This window comes from Euprymna scolopes, chromosome 40 (genome assembly GCF_053919585.1).
Source record: "Euprymna scolopes isolate OS-2025 chromosome 40, ASM5391958v1, whole genome shotgun sequence".
NCBI lineage: Eukaryota > Metazoa > Mollusca > Cephalopoda > Sepiida > Sepiolidae > Euprymna > Euprymna scolopes.
Window position 1 is genome coordinate 40,812,698 of NC_136521.1, and position 25,267 is coordinate 40,837,964.

Sequence of the window (25,267 nt, forward strand, 5' to 3'; positions counted from 1 at the left end):
ACTTTAAAAGACCACAAACACAGCTTTAATATTAATCCTACTATTAGACTCATTTGCCCCTCAAAATCAGATATAGGACTTGTTAGTAAAAACATATTAGATAGAATTATCCCCAAAATTAAATCTATAATAAAATACCCACTATGGCAATCTTCCAACCAAGTAATCGACTGGTTTTCTAACATTCAAAATAAGAATAAGGTTAAATTCCTTTCTTTTGATATTGAATCATATTACCAATCTATATCACCTATCCTACTAAATTAATCTCTACTAATGGCACGAAAATTAACTAATATAACTCAAGACGAAATTAAAGTAATACTTGTAGCTAGAGAGTCTTTAATAATAACTTTTGATAATAAGTATTGGACCAGGAAGAATACCCCTAACCATTTCAACATTTTAATGGGCTCTACAGATTCGGCTCAGGTCACCGATCTAGTTGGCCTTTTCCTTTTAAATGAAATTCATAGTATACTCCACAAACAGTTCAAACTTGAAGGAGGACTATACAGAGATGATGCACTTTTCGTAACTAACTCTACAAATAATAATTACGAAAAAGCAATTAAAGCTCTACATAAATTATTTAAAAATTATGGACTTAGTATAAAAATCGACCCTAATAAAAAAAAAATTGTTAATTTCTTAGACATAACCTTAAATCTTGAGAATTCTACCTTTGAACCTTATCATAAACCTAACCAATCTCTACTATATGTCCACAATGAATCAAACCACCCTAAATCAATATTAAAATCAATAGTTCCCAATACCGCTTTAAGAATTTCTAGACTGTCTTCTACTAAATCCATATTTATAAAAAATGAAAAATATTATAATGAAGCACTTAAATACTCGGGATACAATTCGCAAATTAAATTCATAAATAAAAATGATAGTAACATAATCTACATAGAAAATAAACCTGTTAAGAGCGTAATAACATATAATATGGCAATGTCTTCCCGTATACGAGTTAAGAAAAATGACCAAGAGACAAAAAAAGATAAAACCAAACCACAAATATTAGATAATAATACAAATAAGCAACAAACCAAAACCCTTAAACGTAAGAATAGACATAAGGAGACCCTATGGTTCAACCCTCCATATTCCAAAACCCTAGAGACAAACATAGCCAGAGAATTTTTTAAAATATTAGATAGGAACTTTAAAGGCCCCCATAGATATAATAAAATGTTCAATAAGAATAAAATCAAAGTCTTTTACTCTACTATGCCTAACCTTCATCAAAAAATAGTTAATTCTAATAGCAAGAAAATTAATAAGCTTCAAAATACAACTATACAAAATATAGCAGGCTGTAACTGTAGAAGAAAAAATAAATGTCCCCTACAAGGCTCATGTAAAATTAAAAATGTAATCTATAGCTGCACAGTATCAAAAGCCCCAAATCTACATGAATCTATTAACAGCCATAGCTAAACCACCAGATTAAATAATGAAACCAACTTTAACCAATCTACCGATCAATTACAAACCAACCCACCATATAATAATCCAGCACCAGACCTAACGGAAAATAATCACAATAAACAAGAGGCAATATATTTTGGTTCCACATCTGGCCTAATAAAAAATAGAATTTCAATGCACAAATATTCTTTTAAAAATAACTCTCTGTCAAACCAAACTACTCTATCGAAGTATATTTGGCAACTCAAAAAGAACAATATTTCTTTCAAGTTAAAATGGCAAGTAATTGAATCTTGCAAACGATATAAATCAGGAGATAAATTCTGTGCACTATGTACAAAAAAGACCCTAAAAATTTTGAAATATGAAGATATAAAAAATACAACCACCCTATTAAATTCAAGAGAGGAACTAATCTTCCCATGCAGTCATAAACGTTGGTTTAAATTTAATAAATATAAACCACCTTAAATCATTAAAAATTACTTATTAGTAAAAGTAGATTACAATATTTTTTTTATTATTCTGTAATAAATTAAGTTAGACTAATTATCTCCTTACATTCTTTAATTAAAGAAATGTGACTAATTATCCCCCTTGCATTATTTAATTATACAAATAACATTATCCTCCAATTTCTTTCGAATTCTAATCCTTGGCGTCCTTTAATCAAAAGTACGCTAACGGAAATAAATTATTACACAAGCGTTCTTTTTGAAAATTTATCATTTCATAAGTTGAAAAGCTATAGCAAGCATCTATATGAGTACTTTAACCATAGTTTCTGATTTAAAAAGGCGAAAAATTAAAAGGTAAATATTTGTACGTATGTTTTTATGTATATATGTGTATATTTATGTATATGTATATATATGTATGTACTTTTTCATATATATGCATGTATATATTTGTGCATGTATGTATGTATAATATTGTACTTAAACCAAATTTATATTTATAATTTTACTCTATTTTATTTCTATCTCTAACCCATATTAATTTTCTTATCAAGTTTAAATCCATACCTTTATTTTAATTTTTTCCAGATACATCTGCGTTACTTTAATGCTAGTTTTTTTTTATGGGGTCTTTTACATTTAATAAAAACCCTTCCCAATATTTGCTGATGAGGAAACCTTGTTTGATAAAAAAACTATATGTAATAATTATTGTCCGTAACTTGATGTCTACCACAATAAAAACACCGTTTTCCGAAACGATCGTACAAATTATTGATTTTGTTGTTGTTCCTTCTTATGAAACGGATTTTTAATTTAATTATAATTTGATTTTTAAATTATCAATCACATTACTAAATATATATATATATATATATATATATATATATATATTGGCTTCTTCCAGTCTTGACAGACTATGGATACTCACTGGAAAGGTGCCTGCGCGTGAATTATTTTTGGCAAGAGTTCCGCAATCTCCAAGTACACCTCTCCAGACTCGACATTGTCAAACAGCAGTAGCAAGTGGAAGTTCGGGACGTGAGGAAACAAATGCCGAGATAAGCGGAAAGCACATAGAGCGCCTAGAATCCCCAAATTGTCACCCATCTGGTACTAACCAGGCTCAACGTTGCTTAATTTCGGTGATCTGGCGGGAACCGGTGTGTCAACTGATTATACCGTATAAATATATATATATATATATATGTGTGTGTGTGTGTGTGTGTGTTTGTGTGTGTATATGTGTGTGTCTATATATATATATATATATATATATATATATATAGGTATATATATATATATATATATATATATATATATATATATGTGCGTGTGTGTGTATGTATAGATAGGCAATTACAAGTACATCTAAAATATACACGTTAACACATGTGCGTGTGAAATCTTCATTCCATTTATCGAAAACGAAATTCTTCTAATATTATATATTTTTGAATTATGCGCCTCAGGTGAATTCTTTATTATTCTCGTTTCAATTTGCAAAATTTAGTTCTATTTTTTTTCTAGTTATTCTGTTTTAATTTAATTTAATTTAATTTCACGAGCAAATTGAAAATCGACCGAAGTTTCAATAAATTGTCACCTCGACCGCCATATTTGTTTTGGAAGTTCATCTCTATAAAAAGTAAAATAAAAAAAAATGGATTTATTACATTTTTTTAAGTTGAGGCTTCGTTTCCTTTTTCTGTTGTTTTGTTTTTCTTTTGTTTTCCTTTTCTTTTATTCGCGCCAAACAATTCGTATTACCATTTGGACCTGAAGGGCTACTATTTTAGATCATGTCTACAGGGGAATATGTGATAACTTGAGCAGCGAGAAGTCTGTTCACATTACATTTCTTATTCTGCATGTTAATGCGATCAGGGAAGCTGGAAACCGGGAAGGATTTTCAAAGTCTAGCAGTTCGAAGGCATAAACTAGTAGTGTAGAAGAGAGTTTATTATCTAAGAACCTCCAAATTGAAAGTGTGGGATGTTGTTGTTTATCATGTTCGTCGGGAGTGTGTACGTATAAGATGTTCACATTCCAAAATTCTGATTAAAAAAAGGAGAGGGATGAAAAATTGTGCACTGGACAGGAGATGAAGGTCACTTGATAGAGCGTAATCAATTAGATCGGATACTCTTTTGTTACTCTGTCTTTAAAGGCATATTATTAATAGATTCAGCAGCCAAGTGGCAAGAGTTTATTATATAGGGACCTCCAATTTGAAAGTATGGGATGTTGTTGTCGGGAGTGTTTGTCGGGAGTGTACATAAAAGAGGCACAAGTGTTATGAATTCATCATAGCACATTCCAAAGTTACAAAAAATGTTATAGGGATGAAACATTGTGGCATTAGACAGGAGTTGAAGGTCGGTTGTATGAGCGAGTAGAGACTTGGTAATAATGGAGGATTTTGTCAGCTTTGAGTACTTTTCGAGCAAAGTAGAAGAAAACTTTCTTAGTAGCAGTCTGGTTAATGTCCTCAATGTATTGATTCCAGTTCATTCAGTGTGTGAAAGTTTAGGAATTAATCAGATGCTCCATCCGAGAACACCTAATATATGTTAAGGTGTTTACTCTCTTCTAGGCGCACTCGGTGTTATTTCTACGAATAAGCGAGGATCCGTGTGTACATTTGTCATCAAAATATGAACATTTAAAATGCTTATTGCAATGTGAAAACATCATTTTAATAAAATAATTATTTGCGCTCACATAATTGTTTCATTTTTTTCATTTTTCGAAACCACGAATGTCTTCATAGGTTTTAGTAGGTCGCCATATTTTTTCTGTGAAATAAAAAAATATTACACTTTCATCGGAAATATAAAAGGTTGGAATCTAAAGAATAAGGAATAACACACACACACACACACACACACACACACATATATATATATAGAGAGAGAGAGACAGACAGACAGAGAGAGAGAGAGAAATAATAGGTGTGTCATATTAATGTCAGAACGAGAAAAAAGTAAAAAAATTAGGTACTAATATATATATTATTAGTACCTAAAGTTTTTAATTTTTTCTCGTTCTGGCATTAATATGACACACCTATTATTTCTATTTAAATATTATAAAAATGCTCGTTTTAATATACTCAGTCATGGATATGCTAACGACTATCTGAATTTTAATTAATTTGCATATCCGTTTGAAAAACGAGAATAAATTTATAACTCATTCATTTTTCTGATTTCTTATTAACTGGTTGTTTCATTTCACTATTACGCTGGATTTTATTTTGCATAAGCGTAGACTGTAAGATGAAAACGTTAAAGTACACTGAAATATATATATATATATATATATATATATATATATATATATATATATATTATTTTTTTGTTTATTTTAATGGTGAATGCTCGGACGAACTACAAGCACTTGTACCCTGTTGACGCAAACACCCCCGACAAACCTGACAAGCAGCTAAATCCCACCATACACAGTAGAGATCTCTAGGTGTAAGAAAGCCTTCTACTCCAATAGTTTCTTCCCCAGAACTGCTAGACTTTGCAACTCCCTTCCGGATTCTTCTTTCCCAACTCTACCGACATGCAAAATAAAAAAATAATCCAAAAAAAATTTGTTAAGGAATGATGTATATAAATAAATGACGTGAATAAAGAACCGCAGAAAATTACTAAATTAATAATTAGCAATAATTCTAAAATTTTGTTAAGGAATGATGTATATAAATAAATGACGTGAATAAAGAAGCACATAAAAATACTAAATAAATAATTAGCAATAATCCCAAAATTTTGTTAATGAGTGATGTATATAAATAAATGACGTGAATGAAGAAGAATAAAAATACTAAATCAATAATTAGCAATAATAAAAATGTTGTTAAAGAATGAGGTATATAAATAAATGACGTGAATAAAGAAGCACAGAAATTACTAAATTAATAATTAGCAATAATCCAAAAAAATTGTTAAGGAATGATGTATATAAATAAATGACGTGAATAAAGAAGCACAGAAAATTAATTAATAATTAGCAATAATCCAAAAAATTTGTTAAGGAGTGATGTATATAAATAAATGACGTGAATAAAGTAGAATAAAAAATATAAATTAATAATTAGCAATAATCCAAATTTTTTTTAAAGAATGATGTATATAAATAAATGACGTGAATAAAGAAGTACAGAAAATTACTAAATTAATAATTAGCAATAATCAAAAATTTTGTTAAAGAATGATTTATATAAATAAATGACGTGAATAAAGAAGCACAGAAAAATACTAAATTAATAATTAGTAATAATCAAAAATATTGTTAAAGAATGATGTATATAAATAAATGACGTGAATAAAGAAGTACAGAATAATACTAAATTAATAATTAGCAATACTCACAAATTTTGTTAAAGAATGATGTATATAAATAAATGACGTGAATAAAGAAGAATAGAAAAATACTAAATTAATAATTAGCAATGATCCAAGTGTTTTGGAAAATAATGATGTATATAAATAAATAACGTGTATTAGAATAAAAGGAAAATTCTGATTTATTAACAACAAAAACCTAAAAGCCTTTAGAGAAAATGGTGTACATAAATAATGAAGAAGAGAAACATGTAAAATATTAGTAACAGGGCATTGGAACGTTTTAGGAAATGACGAATATAAATAAATGACGTAAATAAAGAAAGAAATGGAAATTATTATTAAAGTTATAGCAACAAAAGTCGTAGAGCATTTAAAAGAACTAGGTATATAGATAAAAAAGTGTTAATGTAAGGGAAAAGTAAAATGTTAAATTATCAGAAATAAAAGCCTAAGAGGTTTTTAAGAGAATGACGTATATAAATAAATGACATGAATAAAGAAGGGGCAAAATTTAATGTAGTAGTACGAGAAGCCTAAAAAGGTTTTACAAAATGTCATATGTAAATAAATGACATAAATAAAAAAGAAACAAAATGCTTAAATAGAAGTAGAAGTTTCATTAAACCGTAAAATTCATAAATATGTTTCGAAATATTTGAAACGAGGAGTAATAATGCTAGCCTGCGATGTTTTCAAAGTCTTATTTGATCTAAGGTCAGTATTTTGCATTGATTTCAAACTCACAGTCATTTTTCTCAACCAGACAATGTTTATAAAAGATTAACAGATTAATAAAATCGTACATTTGGATATACTTTTTGATAGATAAAACGTGATATTGAACATATTAGACGGATATGCTCACAGAGGGCTTACGAAATACTTTCAATAGATCGCAAGAATAATATAATGAACTAAGTGACTCATGTGGTAATATTCTTTTCAGAGATCTCCGTTTGGGTATAGAAGACTGGCAATCCCCTTTAGATACCAGCAATAGTCGCACAGATTGTTGACATCGTATCGGTCTTAATAGTGATCCTCCGTCTTAGTGAAAGCGCTCACGCTCTTTTAACGAAAGTCTTCACAATTCTCTGAAAAAAAAACAAAAACAAAAACTAGTCCAAATGATACCGGAAGAAGTGCATTTTCACTGACATGCGCGTGCCAAGTTGTGGGGAATACTCATGAATCACTGCAGCTACTACCATCTCGCAAGAGCTTTGCCACCGTCACAGGCCTCAAACGAACAACACCAGCTTTATTCCCTCTGCGTTATTCGAATAAGTCAGCAGAACACTACAAAAGGTGCCCTTCCAGCACCGAAAGAAGATCTATCAACAAGTTCTTAACTTCCCAGGAAAATGTAAATAACACCCAATCCGGCCCAAGCGAAGGTTTCCAAAACAAGGGACAAGTAAGGCTATATACAGGAGGCTCTAAGACCCTGTGTAATGTTCTGTCTAACGAGTGCATATATGTGGGTATATACAGGTGAAAGTCTATCTAAAGTTCGTTGTGTGTTTTAAATTTAATGCAGTTCATGTCGGGATAATAATATACATAAATACTTTTACAACACCCAGGACAAAAACTTTTATTGTGAATCTCAACATCTGGCCAATCGGGAAATATATCTGGTATATCTTGGCGGAAAGTTAAAATGAAAACTCTCCTCAAGAACTACAAAGCCTCTGGTTTTATTTCCGGCAACATTTTATTCCAGGATGTTGTTCTCCTTTGAAGTTGCACACTGATATAAGTCCTGAATACGTTCTGACTATCGCCATGTCTTACATCCTCTTCTCGGAGTCATGATAACCTGTTGATCGTCTTTCTCCCTCTGCCGATTCCGACTAAATGTTTTCTCTAATTTCCGCGTTTCTCGATATACGATATTTCCCTCTAAGTGGAATCATTAGTATACGTCACTAAAATAATCACCTGATGTTTTTACATGTCATTATTTCTAAGTTGTCAAATGGATTGTTATGATGACATTTTCCAGCTAACATTCCTAAGTTAATGTAGATAAATATTTATTCTAATTATTTTTTATTATTCTAAAATATATTTTAGATGGCAACAATGTTAGGCTTGACTAATCATAATAATCATCGACCAGCACACCTTTCGACGTTTCCCGGTCAATATCCAACATCTATATAGCCTACATGCATCCTCACAGAATGCGCATTAAGCGATAAATGCTCATATGCAGACATAGGGAATGTTTCAGACACTGCCTGAAAATGAATCACGAAACGTTACTACAGGCAAATGCTCGTGGTTGTCAATGTAGTTCGCAATGACTGACTCAAAAGGCAACTAGGCAGGATTGAGTGCATGATCCGTGTTTTTCTTTTTAACTGTGATGAAGGAAAGCAAGCCCCCCGTCTTTCTTGTCCATTGTCTCTAAAGGTCTGTCATAGTGATTGGATAGCTCCAATATTTTCCCGATTCCGATACAATTACCGATTTTGTACTAAATCCTCGATTCCGATAAAATTACCAATTCCGATACCGATTCCTTATAAATCTCTTGATATCTCTATCTCTATAATTATATAAATGCAGCTTTGTTTGTGAGATTGGGAGAAAGAGTTCCTTATAGACTTCGAAACGGTTGAATAGATTTTCTTTAAAATTTACAGAACTTTAGTGTATAATCTGAGATTGATCTTTGTTAAATTTTGTCGCAGAATACCTCCAGTAATTACCGATAATCGAAACCGTTATTTTAATTTATCTATCATCGGTAAAACCATTTTTCCGTATCATCGGTTAGCAACAATGATAGAACAACGGGCTGTGAAAATTCTACTACGTGTAAGTTGATAGCGTGTTTGTTGTTTGTTTGTTTGTGTTTCTTTGTTTTTTTGCATGATGTGGTCTATAGGTTTAAACTCCGCACGTAAATTTCGGAATTGTTTTTTCATTAATATAAAGAATTTTATAAGACTTGAAAATGTACGATTTTTTTTTTTTTTTTTTTTGGCTTTTGGGTTTTTTTTTTTTGCATAGGTTCAAAGCCCACACGTAAATTTCTTAGTGACTTTTTTTTAGTAACTGGAAAAAAGTTTATATAAAATAATTTTATAAAAGAAACAATAGGGGGTAATGTAGAATAACATATTTTCTGATTCCCGATTCCGATTAATCGTCTTAACACTAGTCCTTCATGGAATTAAGTTTCATGCAAAGGCTGTTCAACCAGAGTGGCATGAAACGTTGCGTGATCCGGATTTTAATAATTTTTTTATGGACACTCCTACCTGACAAGATGCTGAAAATTAGCATGTCTATCCGAAAAGCATTGAAAGCATGCATACCACCTTAAAACCTTGGGATCAGTCCAAAACCTACCATATGACATATCGGGTCGACAAGAAAGTTATTACGGTTTTTAACTTTTATATTCAGATGAACATATTTCGGATCAAACAAAAACCTATTGATCGAAATAAGCATCGTCAGAACCAACAAACTTGTGCCAACGCAAAACAAGTGTATTCATGTCAGTAATGTAAACATTTTGCGTTCTATGGCGATGAAGTCGTTGAAAGCGTTTTTGATATCGCTTTAGCTTTTGACGCATTTCTCTCGCAGAAAGTTGTCGAGGGGCTTATATGAGTGGTAGTCGGTAGGTGAAAGGTCTGGAAAGTATGGCGGGTGAGACAAAGTTTCGTCGCCCAATTCGTTCAACTTCTGCAGGGTCAGTTTATCAACGTGCCATCGAGCGCTATCGCGAAGGAGTATTGGGCCGTTTTAGTTGGTTAATGCTTGGTATTGTTGCCGAAAATTTTGGTGCATTTCATCCATTTTTTGGCAGTACTTCTCCGCCGTAATAGTTTCGGTTGCATTAAAAAAAATACTGTAATGGATGAAACCGTTCGTAGACCATCAAACAGTCAACATAAGCTTCTTTGTTAAACTCAGGCTCCAGGAAGTGGTATGGAGCTTCGTCGAGCTCTAAGCACTGAGTTGAGCGTCGCCAGTTGTCGGAGAGAACCCCCTTTTCATCGCAAGTAACAACCCGGTCAGGAAACGGGTCGTTCTTCTTGCATGAAAGATAAGAATATGACACTCCATAACTGCGTTTCTTTTGGTTGTCGTTCAATTCGTGAGGCATCCATTTATCAAGTTTTATTCATCTTTCCAATCTCTCTCAAGCGGTGAGAAATCGTCGTATACTTTACGTCTAATTTAGAAGCAAGTTATCAAACAGTTGTGCGTGGATTGGCTTCGACTAAGGCTCTTAATTAATCGTTGTCAACATCCGATAACCAACCACTACGCTCATCATCTTCAAGACTCTCATCGCCGCCACGATTGTACAGTGGGTTCAGGCGTGAGTACTGGTCCATGGGCCAAACGCGAGGTTGAGATTGCGAGCTGTTTCAGCAGCTTTTCGGCGTAGCTTGAATTGAAATAAGAAACTTGTGCGAATTTGCTTTTTTCCATCTTCAATCCAACTTTCTGAAAAAAAAGACATTCAAACGATTATTATTTAAACGCTTAAATAGAGCAGAACCCCTCTTTAAAATCGTAAAGTAAAGGTATTATAATGAAAACTTGTTTGAAAATGCATCATTTGAAATTCAAATAAAAAATTCCGTTAGAACTTTCTCGTCAACCTAACATTATATAACAGGAATTTTGTCTGCGTGTGTGTGTGTGTGTGTGTGTGTGTGTGTGTGTGTGTGTGTGTGTGTGTGTGTGTGTGACTCTTAAACATCTGGGCCGATTATTTGGAAATTTAATACAAATGTAATGTCTGGCGATGTTTACTGATAGGTTTTATATCGGAATGTTTTCGACACGTATCGATAATCGAAAAATCCATTGAAAAAAGCAACAAGCGATTTTGACAAAAGTGAACGCATTTTACAATCAGACATCACAAGTGTATTTAATATTTGTTAATTTTGTTATCATAGAAGCAGAAAGGCCGGGCATATAGAATAACGAGTTGGTTCTTTGATATGACAGGTGCGCGATCGAAATGAATGTTTCTGTCTAGCGCAAAATTTAAGCAAGATACGTGACTTTTGCGCTTTAAACTTTGATTCAAAACCGCACAAGCAGGAAGACCGAACATATAATATCAACAGTTCATTCTTTGATATGACAGGTGCACGATCGAAATTAATTTTCTGTCTACAGCACAATGTACCCATGATACGTGACTTTTGCACTTTAAACTTTGACTCATGAAATAATCACTGCACAAGCAGAAAGACCGAGCATATAAAATCAACAGTTAATTCTTCGATATGACATGGGCGTGTTCGAAATGAATGCTTTTGTTTAGAGCACAATTGCACGGTGATACTTAACTTTACATTTTAAACATCCATTCAAGTCATTATATAAAAATATACTTTTATAAAAAAAAAACGGTAGATTCTCTACAGTTCAATATACACTACAATTTTTTGTGGACTAAATCACTGCGAGGAAAATTGAAAATATGCGATTTTACCGATTTAGAGGACAACAAATTATGACCGTGTAAAACATTTGAACATCTTAATTCATTCCCGGGAAACCCCGGATCACCCGGTTAGTTATCTATGCATTTGTATGCAGATTTATATGTGTGACTTTATTAGTGTTTTTTATGCGTTTGTTTCTAGGTATACGTATGTATATGCAATCGTATGCAAACGAACTATTGCAACAAATGAAAAATTCTAAGTGAAAGAGGAAAAATACAAAATGGCCGCTGTTTTTTTTTTTTTTTTTTTTTTTTTTTTGCATTCTAAAACGAGGCTGATCGCCGTGTGCAAACAAAGCTTTTGCACGCGATTGGCTCTTGCGATTCTAATCTACGTAAATCATGTGTAATTTTAATAGAAAAAACGTCGTTAATTAAAGCCAATAAATCTAGACGAATCGAGGAGAGGGATGAGAAAGATGAATCAAGATATAGAGAGAGGGAAACAGAAAATCACACACGCGCGTGCGCGCACACACACATACATACATACATATATATCTATATATCTATAAAATTGAAAGTGCCTGCCTGTCTGTGTGTGTACCTGTGTGTGTCTGTGTATGTTCATTTCCCTACGCAATAACTCTGACAATTTTAAGTCTACAGACTCGAAATTAGATATACAGGGTACTGAGATTTGGGAAAATCTATGTGATTGGTTTTCGACCAGAAATTTGGCGATTGAGGGGTTAAAGTTCAACGATTTGACCTTTGAGAACTCTGCCAAACTCCTCCAACAATTTTCAGTCTAAACACTTGAAATTTTAGATATAGGTTCATTGGACATGGATCTAACTTAATAACTTGAGTTGAGCCTAAAACAATAAATTTTAAGGGGTAATAATAGGGGTCAAAGTTAAAAGAATTGACCACTTTTTTTTTTTACTCAACATATATCTCCAAATACCTGGGAAACGCCGGGCACCCATGCTAGTATATATATATATATATATATATATATATATATATATATATATATATATATATATATATATATATATGAAATAATGAAATCAAAGAAGATGTAGTGTTTACCTGATATAAGCAATGGTAAACTTTAATCTGATATAAATATCAGTATTTATAGATATAGATATTTTAATCCCAACCAAATAAAAAAGCTCAATACCCACATAATAGAGAGTAGAGCTTATTATAAGAGAAAATAAATTAAAACTGTAATTTGAAATTTACAATCAAATCATTGGAGTATTCAATCGAACAATAAATTTGATTGTAAATTTCAACTCACAGTTTTAATTTCTTTTCACTTATATATATATATATATATATATATATATATATATATATATATATATATATATATATATATATATATAACCTAGATACCCAGCGTCGCCCGGGTGTTTGTAGGTGTGTGTTGAGTAAAAAAACAAAAGAAAAAGTGGTAGAAGGCAGGCAGAGTGGAACCCGTACTGGGAAGGAGGAAAAGAAGGTGAAACAAAAACGCGACATCTTTGCTGTTGCGTCCATCGTCAAACCAGTGGCGAAGTTTCAAATTAAGGCTAGTCAATCGAAAAGAGAGTATTAGTTTCGAAAATATCGGCGAAAAAAAAGCAACCCCTCCTTGGAGAAAAATTTCCAGTTTAGGGTGAAGGAAATAATGTTTTAGACAATTTTTCGATATTTGTCGTCCGAAGTGTCGAGCCTTAAAATGATACAGATCACGTGAAAATCCGTCGTCTCGGTCGGCAGTTTTAGTCATACATACATACATACATACATACATACATACATACATTTAAACAGACAAGTGATATTTATATTATAGATGCACTGTTTAATCGAGTGGACGATATTATAAAATTATACAACAATTTATCTTAAAATGGATAATCTTCGAAATGCTTAACTTCGTGTTATTAGATTACTACTCAATCATGATCTTGGATTTTGAAATTTGCGGAAAAAGGGATCGTACGTACGAACATGAGATGCTTTAGCGGATTATGATGATGATCATTTCAAAAATTGTGGTTACGTCCTCGGCTGTCACCACATCAAAAAAAAATCGCAAAAGAGACAAGAGAGATCGAAATACAGAGGAGAGAAAGCACTAACCTGACGTCTAATGAAAGAGCTCGGAGAACATTGAGGAAAGGTCACCACTCAAACTACAGTGAATACTAATGGTCATTGTCACATAAAAATCAATAGTAAGCGGCTGCTGCGATAATGCAAAGTGAGTCTTATCGAAGGAGTTGGAAAGCACTGGAAATCTATCGTGACTTGTCAATCAGGCACCAGAGAACAGCACTGATTTTAATCAGTGAGTTATCTTCAGTAATGCCCGTGTGAAAACTCCTAGTGAGTACAAATAATAATAATAATAATAATAATAATAATAATTTATATATTAATAGGATAACGTGTGCCTTATTTGTGTGCCACGCTTACATCCGATTGGTTGTCGTTCAATTATTACGTGGAGCCCAACGTTGCTCGGGTGTGTCGAGGTGTGTGTAAGGAGCTTGGTTGAGTGACCAAAGCCCTAAAAAAATAAATCAGTAAAAACAACACAAAATAGCAGCGAGTACCTGTGCGAGCGCAAAAAAAAAATAGGAGTAGTAGGCAGGCTACACCCTGTAACTCGCAAAAGGAATAGAAAGTGAAAAACGCAATCGGTTTTATTGATGAGCCCACCGCAGTTGTGACATCCCGTGTGTTCGAAATAACCTCTTTTATGCGATGTCGGTCATGCGATGCTTGGATGACTTGCAAAAATGTCGACGAAAAAACTGACCCCTTCTTGTAACAAACGGTCCTACTGACGGTGAAAGAATGAATGTTTGAGACAATTTTTGGATATTATTTGGCAGAGATTTCGTGCTTTCAAACGAAAACAATTTTGTCAGTGTTGTTCGCGTGTGTCAAAAGTTTGAGCGAGATATACAAACATACATACATTCTAACAGATGTTTGTTATGGACTTCCAGTTCTTGTAATAAATAATTTTACCAATAATTCTTCATAAGTTTTGGTTTCGGTTTCGATTATAACTGATGGCACTCCAGTAATCTGTCTGTTTTATAAATAATTTTATCAAGAATTCTTTATAAGTTTGGGTTTCGGTATCGGTTTCGATTAGAGTTAAAGGAACTCAAGTTTATATATATATATATATATATATATATATATATATATATATATATATATATCCTGCATTTTGCTAATTCCTGCCCTCTGATGAGAAGGAGAGTATTTCTTCGAAACTCCGCGGATTAAGGACTATCCACTTATCTTGTGCTTTCTTTTTAAAATTAAATATGTTTTTAACTCTTTTTCAAGATGTCTTTTAACATGTTTTATTAATCATTTGTTCATATTATATATATATATATATATATATATATATATATATATATATATATATATATATATGCGTGTATGTATAATGTGTGTGTGTATAATTAAGTGATTGGTTTTGTGCTACGAAATAGATACTGTCAAGAATTGTAAATATCAACTAAATTAAAGGAATAAGATTGTAAGATGGTTAATATCATGAACTTTGAAATATAGATTTTTGTCATTCATTCATTATATTGATATGTAAATATATTGAGCTTCTTAAATAAGGATATTATAAGAAAATACTTTTTTTTTCTAAGATATATATATATATATATATATATATATATATATATATATATATATATATATATATATATAAAATCTTTTTTCATAAGTTTTGGTTTCAGTTTCGATTGAAGCTGATGTACCCAAGTCATATAAATATATATTCTTTTATTTTTGAAATCGCAATTTTATCATATATAAAAATCGATGGAACATAATAATATATATATATGAAATCTGCAATTAAAATATATTGAAGTGTACTTTACGACCGGGCTACGCCGAGTGAAGCTGCTAGCTTTGATAAATACTTTTGTAATTTTAACAAAAGAGCTACAATAATATCAGCGCGCCTCAATTTTAACTGCACATCTACAGAATGGCAACATCAATATATTACATATGAATGAGTCCCTGCGGAATTTCCACAGGTCCCGCTTGTAATAATAATAATAATAATAATAATAATAATAATAATAATAATAATAATAATAAAATTAATAATATCTCAATCACAAAGGGTGCGCTGTATAAAACCACTAGCGAGTTCTTTGATGAGTTAATGCGTTAAAAATTAATATTTCTGTTTAGAGCACAATTAAACCGTGATACTTAACTTTTGCATTGTAAATTTAATTCCAGCAAAATAATTTTATCAAAGCAACAAAGGGTGCGATACAGTGCCATTTAGATTACATCGTATTGTAAACTAAGTTATTACAAGGAGGTATGTGAGGCTCCCTCTGGTGTACCGACTTGTAGAGGCTACCAATCGATTTGATTGAAAAATGGGCGATTTTTTTTATTTCGATGACAATGAAAATATTGGAAATCTAGAACATTCAATGATCCTCGGACAACGTCGAGTTATCTAGTTAGTTAATTATTTTTTAAATTTCTAAATTTAATTATTTAAATATTTAAAACTAGTTTTCTTCTAGACTTTTATCATAAATTTATCTTGCCACCGATTTATAAAATTTCGTCTGTTCTGATAGCATTTATTAGTATTTGACAATGAAAAATATAGTTCTCTCCATTTTATTGTACCTACTAGCAAGCCGCCCGAGTATTCAATCGAACAATAAATTTGATTGTAAATTTCAACTCACAGTTTTAATTTTTTTCTCTTATATATTATATTTTCCATTTTATGTGTATATTTTCCATTTTATATATATATATATATATATATATATATATATATATATATTATATATATACATACATATATGTATGAATATATTTTCAATTTGTCTTTACAGAAGCAGTAATCTGTTGCTACACAGTCATGAGCATGTTTCGGTCTTAAAGACTGAAGCTCATGACTGTGAACCAACAAATTACTGCTTATGTAAAGGCACATTAAAAATGTAACTTGCTCTACTTCCGTGTTGAGCACTCTCGTATAATCTTGTTATATTTCATTGGTCACCTTACTTTTGAAAAACAGCAACCTCAAATATATATATATATATATATATATGTATATGCATATATATATATATTTATATGCATATATCTATACATATATATATATATATATATATATATATATATATATATATGGCCTAACATGGCCGACCTGTAACAAAGTGGACATGGAATTTCTTTTCCCCAAACGATGCACCAGGTTTACCATGTACAAAATTACCTTCTTTTTTTTTTGGTAACATGGGATGGAAATTACATCTGAGGAGTTGATGGGAAAGAATTTTTTTATGAAAACCAAAAGCATAAAATTGTCATTCCATTAACGAAACGGCTGTAACGAAGAGATCAAGATTAAATAAACAAGAGTTATATAAAAGAAAAAATGTATATCTTCGAATTTTAACCAAATTTTGCAATATATATATATATATATATATATATATATATATATATATATATATATATATATATATATATAATACAAAACTGAATGTCTGTGTGTGTGTGTCTGGTCACGAATAGGCTCCTATATGGTTGACTATTTTAAAAAAACTGATTACATATAATGATAGAAGATGAATCGAGACACAGGAATGGGTATGTTTGATCTGGCTGAACGGTGGTTCATTAAAATTGTGGCGTCTGCGTTCGCGCCTGGTCTACAAAGTATGGAAAGAAAAAAATTACAAATGAAAAAAAAAACGTTTACAAGTGTTTTTGATATAGATGTACATAAAAATACTTTGATAAGTATGTTTTAACTTAAATAGGGATGGTATAATAAAATTGTGGGGTCTGCGTTCGCGCCTGGCCTCCTTAGAATGGAAATATAAACAAACTTTAATAAACACTTTTCATATCTATCTGCGTAAGTATAATAATTGATAATTATGTTTCAGTTTGAAGAAATATGGTATGATAAAATTATGGGGTGTTTTTTCGTGCCTGAGCCTCATAAAATGGAAATATGTCACGAAGTTTAACAAGGTTTTTTAATATAGATCCACAGAGTATTGTGATAAGTGTTTCAGTGTGAACAGGTATGGTATAATAAATTATGGGGTTTATCTATTTTATTTTTACTTTCATCATATTTTGCTTTGGTTTTGAGACCCCCAAATTCGAAGCTATCTCTTTACAACCTTTCCTTTTCATAACCATGTAGGCTGCTTTTGCACCCAGTCAACGACGGGTAGTTTTGCTAGTCTATATATATATATACAAATTCATAGACATTTTGAACTCATTTCAGATTACATTTTTTACAATATTGTAAACTTAATAAATACACTAATAATCCATATAAATATTAGTATTAATATTTATAAGACAATCTCAACCAAATGAAAACTCAATATACGAAATTTTACAATTGTACAAATAAAAATTTTCAAATTTTATTCTTTAAATTTAAAAACAAATTACAACAAATTTATTATTCGACTAGAAAAACAAAGACTTAAATTGTTTTCCTAATTGCATGTAGTTTCAGTAAATCGTCCATATCATCTGATAGTTTGCAAAATAATATTCACAGGTAGTCCATTTTGCTGATTAACATTAAGATTGAAAAGTAAAGTCATTATGTAATTTATAAGAGAACAATATAAATAAGCGAACCATGCATGCTCACCCTGAGTGCATAAAATATTCCCAAGTTCAGCATTTGCCCTCCTCATTTAGCCCCAAAAGTTTCCAGTCAAAATGAACAAACGGTACAGTTTTAGGTCTTAACATATGTAAATCTGAGCCTAGAAGTCCCCAACGCCTCCACATATTTAAATTTGAGTTTAGCACCATGCAAAACTGCTAAATAGACATACATAGAAAATTTTGAACAAATATGGTGAAATAGTCCCAAAAATGGAGTGTTTTATCAGCCCTAAAATATCCCCTGGGACACACACATGTGTTATAGCGAAATATAGACAAACAAAATTATATAGAAATCAGTTAGTTACAACGTTTCAAAAAGTTTTGTAAATATCCAAGGCATCAATTTTTTTTAATAAGCACAAAAGTATCAAAATTAGCCATTTTAACGCGAAAGGCATCCCTAGGGGAAAAATCGGAGTTTTCCCGGAAAATCCGTTCTGTTACTTGTTTTACTCATATCATGTTTAATATTTGTACAAAATTTCAAAACAATTCCAAGGCGTAGTTATTGAGAAAATTGCGGACAAACGAACAGACAAACGGACAAGGCTAAATTTAAAGGCCCATCCTCCTTTCGACCAATAGTGCCACTGTAGTAAAATCTACGGCCATGAAGAATGGTATAATCCAAACTAGATAAAAAGTATGCTTACGATATAGTCCAAAAATCGTATGTGTAAAGTCCATTGTAGTATTACAACATTTCTCACAAACTTGATGTAAGAAAAGGAATTCTGTAAACAAAAATAAAATGAATATGAATTAATAAATTAAAAATATTAGATTAGAATATTGGTGCACTATGAGAGAAAATAAATCAGGACATCCCACCGAAAAATAAAAATATATAAAAGTAAAAATATTAAACTTTAGGAATCTATTTATAAAACCTTTTATAGACTAATTCGCAATCGTTTAGGAGTTTTGAATGTCAACGCGTCCTAGACAGTTCATTTCCGCCTAATTTTGGATGTTAAAGAAACAGAAAAAAAAGAGGAATAGAGAAAAAGAAATGCGGCGTTAATTTTTATTTAATTCCACATTTGTATATATATATATATATATATATATATATATATATATATATATATATACAGAGAGAGAGAGAGAGGGGGGGCAGACAGACAGATCGACAGACAGACATACAGACAGATGTAGAAATAAAAAGGAACAAACCAAGTTATGTGTTCGTCTATGTTTCCTCTTTATTTCTTCTGGATGAATGGAAGTCTCGAAATAAGGACGAAATTATATATATTTATTACATATATCTATTACATATTTAATTACATAAATTTATTACATATACTTAATACATATATTTATTACATATATTTATTACATATATCTAATATATATATATATATTTATACATGTATTTATTACATATATCTAATATATATTTATTACATATTTATTACATATATTTATAACACATATTTATTACACATATTTATTACATAAATTTCGTCCTTATTTCTCAAATTTAACGGAATACTTTATCTATTATTCTCCTCATATATATATGTGTGTGTGTGTGTGTGTGTGTGTGTGTCTTTGGGGTGCGCGTGTGTTTACACCTAACGAAGCCCGTAGGTTTCAACAAACAAATCGTGGTGCTAATAACATCCAAGATTAGAAAAATTGTTCGAACAATGAAAATGTCATGGTGTTAAATGGTAATCACACGAAAGGAACACAGGACTTTTCAAAACAAACATGTATTCACATATATTACAGGCAAGGCGGGTTGAGCAATACCATTCCTCAACTGTTGGGCGTTTTTGCACACGACCTCCTTGGCCGCGTACCAATCTCTTACTGTCCGACACCGATACTTTTTACCGGGAGTGACGTCACCAGAGGAAGTGACGTCATGAGATAGTCCATTAATCCAATGGAGGGCCGTCCCAATAAAAACATTCATGCCTCAGCTGAAGAATTCAAAACTGAAATGGTTGCGGTCTTTCGTGATTGAGTCTAGGAGGACTATGGTAAATATGCCCAACCGAATCAAGTCTTCGAAGTCACAGTCGTAGACATGTTCATTTACATTTGGTGTTGTTATCATATTAAAATACTAGCCGGTCGCCCGGCACTGCCCAGTCGTAATATACGCTTAAATATGATATTTTTTATTTATGCAAATTTCGTAATTATAATTTTATTATATTGGACCCAATATAAAGTAATGATTTAAGAAGTTTACAAAAATGGCTCGTGGCATCAAAACCAAAACGTTTAGCTTACGATTTACTTTTTCCTTTGACCTATAAAGACATGTTTGCTGCAAAGCTAAAAATGAAAATATGAACCAATAGCTATTACGTTACGCGAGCATATTCGTAATGCCGTTGTTCGACCAAATTTTATTTTTTATGTGTCACATTTTGCACGGATGGTGCCCAGCTAAAACCCAAATAGAAAGTGTTGCATTGATTGGAATGCCCTAGATATTAAGTTTCATATCTGTAGACCAAAAACTCAGAGAATTTTGTAAGGCAGAAATTTTTAAAACACACACACACACACACACACACACACATATATATATATATATATATATATATATATATATATGCATACATAAATATATATAGAAAAAGGTGTGTGTTTACTATAAACCTTTTACTCAAATATTTCGCAAATAAAAATCATGTAGAATATCTGCATGAATATAATTACACGTAATAGTTAACTAAAGATGATCATCCCACAAAAAGCCCGAAAAAACATATAGGGAAATAATAATAATAATAATGATAATAATGATAATAATAATAATAATAATAATAATAATAATAATAATAATAATAATAATAGTAATAATAATAATCTGCGGCAGTACATTTACTAAAATTGGAACGATACAGAGAAGATTAGCATGGCCCCTGCGCAAGGATGACACGCAAATTCGTGAGGCGTTCCATCTTTTTAAAGAAAAAGAGAAACGAAGTAAATACAGAGAACTAGCCAGAGAGTTAAAAGGGATTTGGATGATGAAGAAAATAGTACCGATAATAGTAGGAGCACTAGGAACAATCCCCCAAAAAACAGGAAAAAAGAATGGCAAAAAATTGGAATCAGAGGAATAGCTGCAAAAATACAACGCCTAACGATAATGAAAACGGCTGAAATATTAAGGAAACCCCATGAATGCTGAGAATAACACAAGACAATATAACGAAGTAGCGTTATAGGGAATGAAGAACATCGAAGCTGCAGATCTACATGTTCTACACCCCCGCATCATGCATCTCTCCATTGTTTCACCACCGCCCCCCCCCAAAAAAAAGTGATAACAGAGAGCCAGGAAGGATCAAGAAGGATGGAAAGACCGAGGAGCGAGCACTGTCCAGACCTCCGCTGAACAAGTGCGAAGAGAACTGGGATCTTGGGGAGGCTTGGTTCCACTCAAATTCCAGTATAAACCAATGCCCACTGCCAGCGATAAATCAATGGTAAGAGGCTGTTGCAATGATGCAAATTTATTTGCAAATGCTATCGAAGGAGGAGGAGAGAGCTGGACGTCTGGGAAGACTTGTTATCACTCAGCTTCCAGAGAACACCACAGGTCTCCAATCAGATCGTTTGCTGACTCGTGTGAAAGCTCCAGGTGAGCCAATAATAATAATAATAATAATAATAATAATAATAATAATAATAATTTATATATTAATAGGATAACGTGTCCTTCTTTGTATGTAATAATACTAATAATAATTTACATTTATTTACACACACACACACACACATATATATGTATACATGTATATATGTATACATGTGTATATATATATACGTATGTATGCACAGATCATCATATAATTAGTATGATTAGATCACTTTGACTGATGTAAAAAAAAACATTTTTTAAAAATGCTTAAATTTCAACGCTATTTCACGCGGTTAACGGTAGCCGAATAGATACGATATTTGCTAATGAAGCGAAAGATGGTTTCTGTCGCCATGTATAAATTCATCGACTGGTCTTAATCGTGACACGCTGCACTGAAGAATCCCAAAAGGATGAATCACTAGTGTCAGTAGGTATTTAATAATTATTATAGTAAGTAATTATATATAGAGTGGGAGATAAACTTAACTTGACAGATAATATCTAAAATAATAAGGGTATTGAAATCAGATATGATATTTGAGAAAGAGGATTATAGACACCATTAAAAGATCCGTTACTTGGTGAGATAATTTAAATTTGTGTTTATGTAAAAAAATTAAAATGGGATTGTATTTAAATATAACGCAATCCTAAAATCAAGCAATATTTTTACATGTATTTTGTGAATAAATTATGTTTCGACAAAAAGTGCGGGAGCGTCGGAACTCAGTTTTAGCAAAAGTATAAAGGTATCTTAAACTTTTTTTCCCGTCTATATTTAATACAACTATCTCTTCCTCGTCTCTCCCTTTCTACTTCGCTTTCTCCCTCTCTATGTCTCTCCTCCTTTCTCTTTCTCTCCTGTCTCTCTTTCTCTCTCTCTCTCTCTCTCTCTCTCTCTCTCTCTCTCTATATATATATATATATATATATATATATATATATATATATATATATATATAACTACTTAATTTACTCACATAAAATTAATATACGAAAGTATAGATTTATGCGTAAACTTTAAGTATTTACTTCAAAAGTGCTCAATAAGTAGGTAGAGTTAGTTAGTAAGTTATAAAATATATATGGCGATTAAGCTACACTGAATATTCCGCGGAAATCGCGGAATATTCAGTGTAGCTTAATCGCCATATACATTTTATAACTTACTATATATATATATATATATATATATATATATATATATATATAAAGTGTTTAAATGATATAAGACAATCGACCCTAAACTATCTCTCTTTCTACTTCATTTCCTCCATCTCCATGGCTCTCTCTATAGATACATACATACATACATACATGCATACATCTCTCTCTTCATTTCTCTCGTTCTCTCTCTCTCTCTCTCTCTCTCTCTCTCTCTCTCTCTCTCACACACACACACACTATATATATATATATATATATATATATATATATATATATATATATATATATACCAATTAAATTGTTTAAATGAGATAAGACAATCGACCCTAAACTGCATTTGTGAATACAGTAAGAAAAGGAAAAACGTTTTAAAAAATCGAACTTCGATTTCCTGACGTCATTTCCGTTTAACTGGCGCATGTGCGGTAAAGCGTGCATAAGTATTTTATAAAATGAGAAGAGAACAGGATAGAGATAAGTAGAACAGCAAACAATGGCCGAGCTTCTGCAAGTGGGCGGTACGTAGACTTACTCTCATATCCTATCACAGATTGCAGAGATGGGTGTGGTTGAAATAGTCTCGTAGAACTTACACACACGCGCACGCACACACGCACACACACACACATTACAGGTCGGCAATCTTAGGCCATATATATATATATGTGTGTGTGTGTGTATATATATGTGTATATATATATGTATATATATTATACATATATATATATATATAAAGAGAGAGAGAGAGAGAGAGAGAGAGAGAGTGATGAGGGTCGTTCCAAAACAAAGGCAGACTACAAAGTTGAAGAGCTACGAAGATGAGAGTGATACCATTAAAACGAGAAAACTTTTATGCATCATTCTCATTCCACTATTGCTAGTGAAATGTGGTGACTGTGTATGGTCATCCGAAATGAGCTTTATCACTCCCATCTCTGTTGCCACTCTGAAATCGACGAACTCATCTCCTAACTGTGCTGACATAAACAGCTTCGAGTTCATAAACGCCCCACATGGTACCGGTGAATGTATATTGATTAAATATTTTCTGCATTGTGGAAGTCGATGACGCATGTTTGCTTCTGACGCAGGAGCATGGCAGGGATTGCTTTTGTAGGACATACCGTTAAGATCTGCAACAGCGAGATGAAACTTTCAGGTCATAGATGAATGAGTCCAGTCATAATAAACAATGCAATTTGATCAATTTGGGCAGAGAAACAAAGAAGAGGCATTACTTTTGTATATATACTAGCATGGGTGCCCGGCGTTGCCGGGTTGGTTGGGTGTGTATGCTGAGAAAAAAAGGTCAATTTTTTTAAAATTCGACCCCTATTATTACCCCTTAACATTTATTGTTTTGGGCTCAAATCAAGTTATTAAGTTAAATCCATGTCCAATGAACCTATATCTCAAATTTTAAGTGTTTAAACCCAAAATTGTCGGAGGAGTTTGGTAGAGTTCTCAAAGGGCAATTCGTTGAATTTTGACCCCTTAACAGCCAAATTTCTGGCCGAAAACCGATCGCATAATTTTTTCCCAAATCTCAGTACCCTGTATATCAAATTTTGAGTCTGTAGACTAAAAATTGACAGAGTTATTGCGTATGGAAATTTACACAGACAGACACACAGAGACACACAGACATAAAGACACGTTCACTTTTATAGATATATAGATATACTAGTGTGAATACCTGGCGTGTGCAGGGTCGACATGATGTTCGGTTTGTACACACCAGCTATACTAAGGATGGTGGGCAGTTTTTCATTATTATAAGTGAACTCCATCGTTATCTAACAAAAATTTCAAAAATAAAACAACGGATGAAAACCCGAAAATGTAATCCCCCTTGAAAAGGAGAAATACGTGACAAACTCTCCACCACATATTTCGACAGAAGGGATACGAAGAGAAGTTTTTCTCCGGATAGTGAGCACCTTTTTATAATTATATACCAGTTTAAGCGAATTTCTTTAATGTTGCCTCAGTCTAGAAAGATTTGCATATGACAATTGCCAATAAC

General features: G+C 32.0%; 1 non-coding gene across 1 annotated transcript; it reads left to right on the forward strand.

The window, feature by feature from the left end:
• The first annotated feature begins 21,286 nt into the window (after positions 1–21,286).
• On the forward strand, positions 21,287–21,391 carry LOC145265890 (U6 spliceosomal RNA). Its single transcript, XR_013864694.1, has one exon. It is a non-coding gene; the product is annotated as a U6 spliceosomal RNA (small nuclear RNA).
• Positions 21,392–25,267: the final 3,876 nt, after the last annotated feature.